Genomic DNA, 12,253 nt, shown 5'->3' on the forward strand with positions numbered 1-12,253 from the left:
TACACTTTATGTAACAAAAGTGAAATTCTAGGTACACATCAGAAGCAAAGTGATAATTTCCTCATAAAACTTCAATTTTAATAACTGTGTATATAGTGCATAATTTATTGGCATGGAAATAGTAATTCACAAGTAAAGTAAATTGGCACAGATTATTAAATAGCGAATAAAGTTAAACAATTTTCTTGACTGTATTTTTAGCTCGACTATTCATAGAATAGTAGAGCTATTGGACTCGCCCATGCGTCGGCGTCCGCGTCGGCGTCCCGATTTGGTTAAGTTTTTGTATGTAAGCTGGTATCTCAGCAACCACTTGCGGGAATGGATTGAAACTTCACACACTTATTCACTGTCATGATCTGACATGCACAAAGCAGGTCCCATAACTTTTTTTTGCTTTTTTTTCAAAATTATGCCCCTTTTTCGACTTAGAATTTTTTGGTTAAGGTTTTGTATGTAAGCTGGTATCTCAGTACTCACTAATTGGAATGGATTGAAACTTCACACACTTGTTCACTGTCATGATCTGACTTGCAATGCAAAGGGTCAATAACTCAACTTCGTATTTTACAAAATTATGCCCCTTTTTCAACTTAGGAGTTTTTGGTTAAATTCCTATTATGTAAGCTGGTATCTTAGTACCCACTAATGGGAATGGATTGAAACTTCACACACTTGTCCACTGTCATGAGCTGATAAGCACTATGCAGGTTCCATAACCCTATTTTGCTTTTTTACTAAATTATGTCCCTTTTTCGACTCATATTCATTCAATCGACAAGGCTGTTGAATGGTCGAGCGTTGCTGTCCTCCGACAGCTCTTGTTTATATATACATGTCTGTTTGACAAAGAAAATGTGTGTGAATTTTTTTAGGATTTGTCACAGAGACATAAGTGCCACTCATAAATCCATTTACACTTCTATTAAATAATGGATATCAAAATTTGATGTTTTTAGCTAGATTCATACAATTCTTATTCAATTAAATCAATACTCATTTTACAATGTACTAAAACATTCAGTATGAATATAATTTATATCTTAAGATCAATGGTCAAGGTCACAAAGTAGCCATTTCCTGTAATTTGAATGGTGGTCAATGCAGGGATGGTACAAACCAAATTTGGTAAACATCTGATATGTAGTTTTAGAGAATCAATTTATATGCAATCTTGAGGATGGACGCAGGACGTTTAATGCTGGACAACCAACCCATACTAACAGCTCATCCTGAGCCTTTGGCTCAGATAAGCTAAACAAATGAATAAAAACCTTGAATGCTATAATGATGTTAATACTATATTATTGGTTTACTGTATGATTACACCTCACATTTCAAACCAGTATAAACCACTTCAACTTTGTTGGTGGCAGTTATGATTAAATCTTCCTGACTAATGTACATGTACTGTGTTCAACCAAATCTAAAGGACTGCTTATAAATGTCATGGTTGGTCTGATATCCAAAAACACACATTTGAAAATGAGCTTTCTCACTGCTACAACACATATTTGTTGATGCGAGATTACTTGCACATATGTGGATACAGAGGTTTATCTAGATAGTGCTTTAAAATATCATCTGTTATCACGGATCTCTTTCCTTCCTCTCCAAGACTGATTTTCTTACTTTCAAAAACTTCCACTGTTCTCCATTATCATATTCAAAGCTAATTGTGAATGCATTCTTGGTTTTGGCAGCAGAATTGTGCTTGCCAAAAAAAAGAAAAAAGATTTCATAGCCCTTTTGTAATCTTGTGAATGACTTGGGGGTTGCTGCTTCGTCCTCTGGCAGAAGATTGTAGTACTCATCAATTGCTTTGAAAGGTTTCAATTTTCCCAATATACACTCCCTGTTGGCCATTTTCTCTTCACTGAAATTAGAACAGAAAATACCTGAACATTTTATAACTGAACAAAATTAAAGTATTTTGAAATCAAAGGACCCAAAGCTTCAACCGTTAGACCTTCAATATGTGCAACAGTTGCTATATTGTCTTAAATAGCTATTTTAAAGAAGTGGACACTTAAATAAATTTCTTCAGTATTTTTCCCAATGTAAGAATGGTAAAGGGGCATTAATACCACCATCTTTCCATTAAAGCAAAAAATAGTGTCTGATCAATAACTATTGGATAAAATTAATTCTGGTTTAGTACTTAAATGTATAATAATAACAAAAAGGTTAATTTGGGTTTTGGTGATAATAACCTTATAATTCATGATTAAAATCCTTTTAACCCTTACCCTGTTAAATTTCTATAATAAACCTGTGCATGATCTTCCAATTTGGACAGTACCATTAACTGTTTAAAGGGTGCTTACCATAAAGATACTGACTGAATGATGAACAGTGAAAACGGATGTACAGGCTGATCAAGATCTACACTGGTCGCAAAGGCAGAACCAATCATGTCCAGCATGATAAGGGTTAAATCCATGTAATTACAGCAGAAGGGGATCAAGTGTGCATGAAATTATGGACGTGACTGTATTAAACAAAAATAAGCTACCTTTCCAGTGAGAATGATCATGAAGTGATCGCTGTCTTCAAGATGCAACGTCTGAAATTTGTAGGCGTAACAACTTCTCGTCCAATAAAGTGATCTGAAAAACAAATTAATTTTATATCTATCCTGCTTCTTCCATGACAAACACATAAGAAACCAATACAAAAGGCCGCACAATGGCGTCCATGATTGACCACATAATTGGCATTGTTAACATGCTGTAAACTTTGCAACTATCATAACTATTGATCGATCTTTGAACATAATATTTTATTATGATAGTCACTTTTTGTGAATAATTTTTTATAATTTAAATTCGCCCTATTGTTTTTCACTGAAAATGTTATGTCGGTGTAGTTTAAAGACATCACAATTGTTCAAATGTTAAATGCAACAATATGCAGGGTTATCCCCCACCCCCTTTTAGACAGGCACTGTGCCCTGCTTAAACGTGTTCATAACTAGCCGCTAACTACATGTTTTGATCATGCCCTGCCGGACTCAAAATTATTAAACTAACTTTAATATTCATAGAATGTCTTCATGGGCAGTGTTATAAACAATTAGCTTATTTTACTGCCAACTGTCAAAATGTACTTTCCGGTTCATGCAGGACCATTTTTGGCAAACCGCATTTTTATTCTGAGCTGAAATACAGGTGGTTCAAATACTTGTAGAATTTGACCAATCTTTTCGGAGTACACGACAACAGTACATCGTGTTCACTGGCGTCAGTCATCGCCATGACCAGATGTTAGTCAAAACGTCCCCTAGTCAAAACACCCCCCACTTTGGTCAAAACGGCCCCCTTTTCTGGTAAAAACACCCCTTCCAAAAATTACCAGGTCAAAACACCCCCTGTAAATATAAGGGGAGGGGTGCGGTCATGACTGTTTGTTACAATTAGGCTGTTATTATTAATATTGTTATAATAACTAGCCTACTTTTATTTTTATTATTATGTAAAACGCCACTAGGGGACAATTTTACTTGATACCCTATGACCTCCCATATTATAAAGAATACTTGCAAAATTGCAACTGCTTTTGGTGAAAATTCGTACTCGAACTGCAGAGTATATCGAATGACACAAATTCAGATGTATACGTTATAAATTGGGTATTTGATAATCTAAAACAATATCATTCGTGTAACAGTCGGCAAAAAGCAGTGGGGTGTGATGTGAAGCACATGGTGACCACAGATAGAGATTACATTACATATTCTGCAATTTCGTTAGAAACCTCGAGTGGAAGTAAGCACATTTCGGGACTAACAAAAATTCGGATACATCGTGCTCTATTCTGAAAACTGGATTATCACTATGTTTGATATGATTTTATTCTGGAAATAGAAATCCATGACGATTTACTAACCTTCTTATAATGTGTACCGCCAGCAGTTGTTCTTGTATTTACAAATATTGTTTGTTTGCCTTTTCACGCATTTTTCCTCATGCTGTTGTTGTTGTTGAACGGTTTGTTTGCATCACATGCTAATTAGCGCCACCACACATTTTTTATTTATAGAACTTTGTAATATCATAATTTTCCCATCATGTTATTATTTTAGATGCACGTTAATCTTGTTTTCGCCAAAATAGCACTAATTAAAGAAAAACAAAATAATTAAATGATACAAACCAGCAATAAATGGAATCGGAGATTTCCGGGAAAATACCGGAAACTACCGAAATCGACCGCGCATGTTTCTTGGCGGAATTTGTTTGAAAAATGGCTACTGAACAGAATTTACCCGAAAAATGTTTAGTTTATTGGATTGGTGAGAAGCGGTGGTCGATTGTAAGCACATCTGCGTTGATAGAGAATGACATGTCTGGCGATTGCATACATACCAAATTCCTGGGAAAATGGCATCCTTCGTTGATAATTGCAAGTAAGTTCTGGGCTACAACGCGTACACAAACCACTTCGTACCCAATGCCGTGCTTTAACGTTTGTGATTAGATTAGTTTATATTGGTACATGTATCGTGTGGCTTTGTACGTCTGTCCGTCTGAAGACATATCTATAGCAACTTGCTGCAAGTGGTTTTGAATATTTAAATAACTTAATATGTCCAGTTCCTACCATGGGGGTTACGGATTACAGCATTTTTTACACTTTCATGACGAAGATAAACATTTAATTTCTCGGCTTGAATATTTGCTTTAATAAGGGAAACAAAATGCCAAAATATAAGTTTTGCAGATCGCTGGAATGTGATTGTGAAGCAAATTTGTATTTTGTCAAACCATATGACAGTCACAGGGACACAACATCATCGAGAAAATATTTTTATCTTTCCAGCATGTAAAATGATTTGGTTGGATGTGATAAAGCAATTATAAATTTATTTTACAGGTGGCCCTGTGCATTTTAGTTTTATTCTAAAATGATCTGAGATAGACCAAAATGATCCACAGCTGACCAAAGTGACGACGCCACTGTTGCTCCTACAGACGACAGTATAACAGTTTGTATAATTATTTACTTAGCATTTTCTAACCAAATGTGGTGATTTAAATAGCAAAAGGATTTTTCCTTCTCTCTGTGCAAAAATGTGATTTGAAAAATATATTTTCGAAGCTCAATAACAAATGATGCAGAGCACGTTTTGAATTGCTTGGGGGATGGGGGAGGGGGGAGGGGGGTGATGGGGGGGCACAAAAAGTGGTGTAACTCTGTCAAAATTCAAATCAGATTTGTGGTGATTGTTTCTCCTGGTGTAGATTTGATCTATAGTAAATAACTATTTTAAGTTTCACATCAAAGGCTTTAGTAGTAACATATATTAGATATTTCACTTTATCAGAAACTTTGAAAATCTGAGAAGTCCAGCTAAAAATGCTACATTTTCATAGCAGGAAATATTCAAGTAAATTTATCTATTTCATGATTATGATTAAAGGTTGTGCATTGTTGTATATTACATATTTTCTAACAGTAATTTCAAACCATACCTGATTTGATTACTGATACTGTATGCCAATGTTATTACCCTTTTCCATGATTTAATTCTTTTTGTTGTACCTGTCTGCAGGTCAGAATGTAACAAAAACCAAAATGTACCAGTGTTTTCAGAAGAAAACTTCCCTCAATTCCTGGTGAATTATTTCTAATGTAACTAGAACTGTCACAGGAGTGACTCATACCCCCAGCATACGGTCTTGTCACAGAAGAATGGCAACCATAAGGAATCTTAAAAATACTTTGGAGTAATTCATCCTGGGCTTCTACATATAAGTAATACTAGTATAATACTAGTATAGTAATACTAGTAAATATATTAAATCTCTAATATAAGAGATACACTAAAAGTGAATACAAAAAAGTGTCTTACCGACCCATGTTACCACGGAAAAATGTTTTTACTTTTTACATAGGACTTATAATAAAAAAGTTAGAAAAATACCTAAAATATTGAAAATCTAAAAATAGGATTTCTAAAAATAGACTAATTCCTGGAATTTAAGGGGAAGAAACTCGGTACAAAGATTAAAAAAAGGTTACTTCCCTCTGGCTCTAAGCCAATCAGAATGAGATATAGTGAAAATACATCAAAATTAACCTTAAATTCTAGGTAAAAGGGGACACAATTCAAGAAAAATAGTGTCAGAGTTATGCACCTTGTGTCACATGATGTGGGTGATGAGGTGGAACATCTATTTTAAGTCTGAATCAAATCAATTCATTAGTAATTGAGATATAGTGAAAATACATCAAAATTAACCTTAAATTCTAAGTAAAAAGGGGCATAATTCATAAAAAATTGGTGTCAGAGTTATGCACCTTGTGTCACATGATGTGGGTGATGAGGTGGAACATCTATTTTAAGTTTGAATCAAATCCATTTTGTAATAATTGAGATATAGTGAAAATACATCAAAATCAACCTTAAATTCTAAGTAAAAGGGGACATAATTCATAAAAAATTTATGTTAGAGTTAAGCACCTTATGTCACATCATCTGGGTGATGAGGTGGAACAAGTATTTTAAGTTTGAATCAAATCCATTTAGTAATAACTGAGATATAGTGAAAATACAACAAAATTAACCTTAAATTCTAAGTAAAAGGGGACATAATTCATGAAAACTTGGTGTCAGAGTTATGCACCTTGTGTCACATGATGTGGGCACATGATGTGGGTGATGAGGTGGAACATCTATTTTAAGTTTGAATCAAATCCATTCAGTAGTAACTGAGATAAAGTGAAAATAAAATCAAAATCAACCTTAAATTCTAAGTAAAAAGGGGCATAATTCATAAAAAAAAATGGTGTCAGAGTTATGCACCTTATGTCACATGATGTGGGTGATGAGGTGGAACATCTATTTTAAGTTTGAATCAAATCCATTTAGTAATAACTGAGATATAGTGAAAATACAACAAAATTAACCTTAAATTCTAAGTAAAAGGGGACATAATTCATGAAAACTTGGTGTCAAGAGTTATGCACCTTGTGTCACATGATGTGGGTGATAAGGTGGAACATGTATTTTAAGTTTGAATCAAATCCATTTGGTAATAACTGAGATAATAGATTTCGGGACGCGACGGGACGGGACGCGACGGGACGCGACGCGACGGGACGCAACAAAACTGACTCCTATATACCCCCCTCAAACATGTTTGGTGGGGGTATAAAAAACAAAGTCCCATAACTATGCAGAATATTTATCTAAAAGAATGTAACATGCACCATGCACAACTAGGGTTGGTACTGATCACTTGTGTGAAGTTTCATTAAATTGTGTGTAAGGGTTTGGTAGATCAGGCACGCACAAGATTGCATATGCAGACTGTATGTACATAGTATGTTAACAAGAAACAAAGTCCCATAACTCTGCAATTTTTGTCACTGAAAGAACCTAACATGCCCCATGCACAACTACTGTTGTTACTGATCACTTGTGTGAAGTTTCATTAAATTGTGTCTAGTGGATGAGGAGAGATGGTGCGTACAAGATTGTGTCTATGTATACAGTATAGTAACAAAAAAACAAAGTCCCATAACTCTGCAAATTTTTTTTCTGAAAAAACCTAACATGCCCCATGCACAACTACTGTTGTTACTGATCACTTGTGTGAAGTTTCATTAAATTGTGTCAAGGGGATGAGGAGAGATGGTGCGCACAAGATTGTGTCTATGTATATAGTATAGTAACAAAAAAACAAAGTCCCATAACTCTGCCAATTTTTTTTCTAAAAGAACCTAACATGCCCCATGCACAACTACTGTTGGTACTGATCACTTGTGTGAAGTTTCATAAAACTGTGTCAAGGGGATGAGGAGAGATGGTGCGCACAAGATTGTGTCTATGTATATAGTATAGTAACAAAAAAACAAAGTCCCATAACTCTGCCAGTTTTTTTTCTAAAAGAACCTAACATGCCCCATGCACAACTACTGTTGGTACTGATCACTTGTGTGAAGTTTCATTAAATTGTGTCAAGGGGATGAGGAGAGATGGTGCGCACAAGATTGTGTCTATGTATATAGTATAGTAACAAAAAAACAAAGTCCCATAACTCTGCAAATTTTTTTTCTAAAAGAACCTAACATGCCCCATGCACAACTACTGTTGGTACTGATCATTTGTGTGAAGTTTCATAAAATTCTATCAAGGGGATAAGGAGAGATGGTGCGCACAAGATTGCGTCTACGGACAGACGACCAGACGGACAGACAGACAGACAGACGGACAGACAGACAGACAGACAACCTGAAACCAGTATACCCCCCCTAACAACTTTGTTGTCGGGGGGGTACAAAAAGGTTTTACATTCTATTTTAAACAGTGAAATATATTTCTTCGCTCTTCACTCAAAACAAAAACAAATACTTAAATTATTTTTTGCTTGTGCCTCACTTTTTCCAGAAAAGGTTCCGATGAACAACTTCATTTTGGTGTGGCCTTAACGTTATAGCTCATATGGCAACTTTCCAGCTTTGACGGTGGAAGAAGACGCCAGGTGCCTTCCATGCATTATTTTATCACAAGCGGGCACCTGGGTAGAACCACCGACCTTCTGTAAGCCATAGGATGACTTCATCACATGAAGAGTTCAATGCCCTAAGAGAGGCTATAACCTACACTGGTGAGGGGCAAGTGATTTTAAGTCAGCGACCTTAACCGCTTGGCCACAGTGGCCCCTTAAGCAGGGTATGAGATCAAAATACAATTTTCCTTCAAGACATTCTTCTTTCTTTCACATTACAGGTCACATCTCAATACACATGGAAAGGAGGAGAGATGGGAGAGGGTCACAAAGGCCCTGAATGACAAGATTAGGAAGCAAATAGTCAAGCTGGAATAAAGAGGCAGTGCTGACATGGACACGTCTTGACAAATTTTAATGTTTTAATAAAACTTCGATTAAGTACTTAGTTTTGTTACAGTTATCCTTAGGTGGGAGAAGTAAAAGTGAAATATATACTTTTGTTCTTCTGTAATTTGAATAATTATGGAGTCAAAAAGCACAGTGCAAAGTTTGTACACTTTTGTTAGCTCACCTGAGCCAAAGGCTCATGGTGAGCTTTTGTGACCGCTTAATGTCTGTCGTCAGTCGTCCAGTTGTGTGTCATGCGTCCGTCAACATTCCAGTGGAATACTGCTGGTATGCCACTGGTATTCCACTGAAATATCAGGTATGCCACTGATATTCCACTGAAATATCAGGGGTATTTCAGTGAAGTACTGCCGGTATGCCAATGGCATTCCACTGTTATACAAGTGGTAAACTTTAGTGGAATACCAGAGAAATACCAGTGGTATTCTACCGGTATTTCAATGGAATACCAGTGGTAAATTTCACTGGTATTCCACTAAAAGTTTACCACTGGTATACCAATGGAATACCGCTGGTATTCCAGTGAAATATCTGGGGGTGTTTCTGTGGAATACTGCTGGTATGCCAGTGGCATTCCACTGGTATACCAGCGGTAAACTTTTAGTGGAATACCAGTGAAATTTACCACTGGTATACCATTGAAATACCAATGGAATACCACTGGTATTCCAGTGGTATTCCACTGGCATTCCAATGACATTTTTACTGGGGTACCTAGGCGCTATAATAGTAGAATTCATCAAGAGCACTTAACACCTTATAAAGTCATGAAAGCTTTTTTTTTCTTGAGAAGAGTTCAGTGTAAATATTGCTGAGTATATTGCCTGGAAAAGTCATCTACCTTACTCCCAACACAGAGATGTAAAAGTGAAAGATTTACCAGATGATTGCTAGAGCCACTAACAACTGAGGTAAGCAGACAGACCTTTATTATATGGCCTTTTATTACACAATAACGTCATTATTGTCTCCGAGGGACAGTTATATGAAGAAACTTGAATTTCCATTGATGCAAGAGTAAAACTCTCCTAAACTCTTCCTACAGAAAAGTTTGTCATTTTCTATTAATTTCATTGCAAGGAAATCTGTTGGTCTGTCAAATCAATTTTCCTTCTTTCAATTATTAACTCATATTTTGTGTTTTGTTTGCTTTTTTGTTAACAGAAGAATTCATTTCTGCAGTAGTGACACTTTTGTTAAATGCTGGATTTCTTATTACAAGTGACTTTGACATTAAAGACCTACTGGCTTAAGAAAACAATAGGTGTCATCTACTGACCACAGGCATGCAGTCATTATATAAACTATTTGACAGTCATATGCTTAAAAGATGGCAGATCTGAATGCAATTTCAGTTTGAAGGTCATTCCAACCATTTCTTTATATATATATAAAGGTCACCATTATTTTCACCTTTGACCCAATACAATAAGGGTGGACTACTGAATCACAGGCAATCTTCAAACAAAGTTTCACAGCAACAGGGGTTTGCCAGTGACTTACAGAATGGAAACTGTTTTCTGTCTTGAGGTCATTGTGACCATGACCTACAAACCCTTAAAACAACATGCAATCATGACAATAATTTTCAATAACTGGTAGTTTCTGATCAATAGTTAGAGAGCCTTTGTCTCTTATAATTGCTATCAAACTTCATAGAATGATTGCTTTTGACAATTCAGTAACCTAGCAGTTTTGGGGTCAGTAGGTCAAAGAGAATTAAGACTAAAAATAGTTTCCTTTCAACAATTAGTGAATCTGACCTGCAGACTGCAGACATGAGGAAAACAATACAACTCCTTTTTTTCCGAGGGGACCTCAAAATATATTTCAAAGTAAATTAAACCACAGCTTATAACATTTCACATGCAATCAGGATCTACAATACCCACTGATTTCTGCTCAAACCAAATGTTGTGATTAAATTACCATGCTGAAATGATCAAGTGATAAAGCCTTCATTACACTTACATCAATAAGCTTCTAACAGACAGCTCTTTAATTTCATGAAGAAGGAAACAATTTTGATAAATCACTAAGGTCTTGGTTTTTGCTGAAAAGTCAAATGACGCATTACTGATACTGTCTCCACTTTGTGAAGTGGAAACAAAATATTTGCAACTTCAAATATGTGACACAAACATGGAAAAAGTTCATGTAAACCATTCCCAAGAAAAACTTTTTGCTGGGTGGTGGGTGTGGGGTTGGTTGGGCTCAAAATATGTTACACAAGTATGGTAAAATTCATGCAAGCCACTATGAAGAAAAGATTTTTGCTAGGTGGTGGGTGTGGAGTCCGTTGGGGGTGGGGATAAGATTTTATCATTAGAATCTAATTATTTTTACTTGCAACAACAGTCATTTATGGATGCATTGTCCCTTGGGGATAAAAAATACATAAAAGATTCTGCATTACAGGGAAAATACAGAGTCCTTGAGAAACAATGCCAGTGTTGCAATGGACTTATAGTACGTCAAAATAAATTATCCAGTTAGTCACTTTATTGGATAATCACATCTCAGTTCTGTCACAGAACAGAAAAGGCCTCAAGAGAAATCTGACAATGTAATAAGGTCTTTTTTCATCTCAGAAAACAACTAACTCAGATTGGGTGGGTCTATGCAACTGTATTGCATCGTTGCATGGCAGTTTTTATTGACAAACACTTTCTTTTTATTGATTTGTATTTAAGAAAAACATTAATAAATTAACAGTTTTCTAACAGATTAAAAATGACAGTTTCCCTGGCATGGTATTGCTCTGTTTTCAGTATTGCAATCAAAACCCTTGCATCCCTGTTTAATTTATTCCCTAATGCTATATGTTCTGAGAATAAGATTATATATGAGTAATGCCCTGCCCAACTGGCTCAATTCAAAGATCATACATGTTAAAGCGGTTAGCAGGCACATCTATATAAATATATAAAAATGTCGAGTAAGTATTTCCACATGCAATCTGACTTAAGTACTTGATCTTCTAAACGAAGATCTGAGAACGACCCATTCACATTCGTCTTCTGTATATTTTGGATTTCCAGTATTGCTATTTTTATTTTATCCAATCAGACGACTTGTTTGAATGTCAAAGAGTAAGAAAAATGTACAGTCATGCCAGGGCTCGAACCCGGGACCCCTCGCTTACAAAGCAAGTGGCCTACCGACTGAGCTAACCAGCTATCTGATACATTACGACATAAGAATTGTAAATATCAAAAGTCAAGGCTACAGGTGGATTTGCAAGATGTTGTAAGTAAGGCTCTGATTGGCTAGCGGAAGGGTCATCAGAACGAGGCAATGAATAGGTCGTTCTCAGATCCTATGCGTAGCGTAATAGGAGATGTACTTTAGTCAGATTGGTTCACATGTAGTGTACAATTCAATGC

The 12,253-nt window shown here is 35.8% G+C and overlaps 1 protein-coding gene and 1 long non-coding RNA gene across 3 annotated transcripts in view; both read right to left on the reverse strand.

Moving 5' to 3' along the window:
- LOC123535752 (uncharacterized) overlaps nucleotides 1-12,253 on the reverse strand; it is a 394,656-nt gene that overhangs the window by 298,633 nt on the left and 83,770 nt on the right. The gene's annotated exons all lie outside the window — the stretch shown is intronic.
- On the reverse strand, nucleotides 1,355-4,013 carry LOC123527346 (uncharacterized). Of its 2 annotated transcripts, XR_008368028.1 has the most exons (3): nucleotides 3,889-4,013; nucleotides 2,516-2,609; nucleotides 1,355-1,876 (listed from the first exon to the last, which is right to left on the reverse strand). It is a non-coding gene; the product is annotated as an uncharacterized LOC123527346 (long non-coding RNA). The 2 variants fall into 2 exon arrangements; XR_006681709.2 differs by lacking the exon at nucleotides 3,889-4,013 and having other exon boundaries at nucleotides 2,516-2,732.

The sequence above is a fragment of the Mercenaria mercenaria genome, chromosome 17 (genome assembly GCF_021730395.1).
Source record: "Mercenaria mercenaria strain notata chromosome 17, MADL_Memer_1, whole genome shotgun sequence".
Lineage (NCBI taxonomy): Eukaryota > Metazoa > Mollusca > Bivalvia > Venerida > Veneridae > Mercenaria > Mercenaria mercenaria.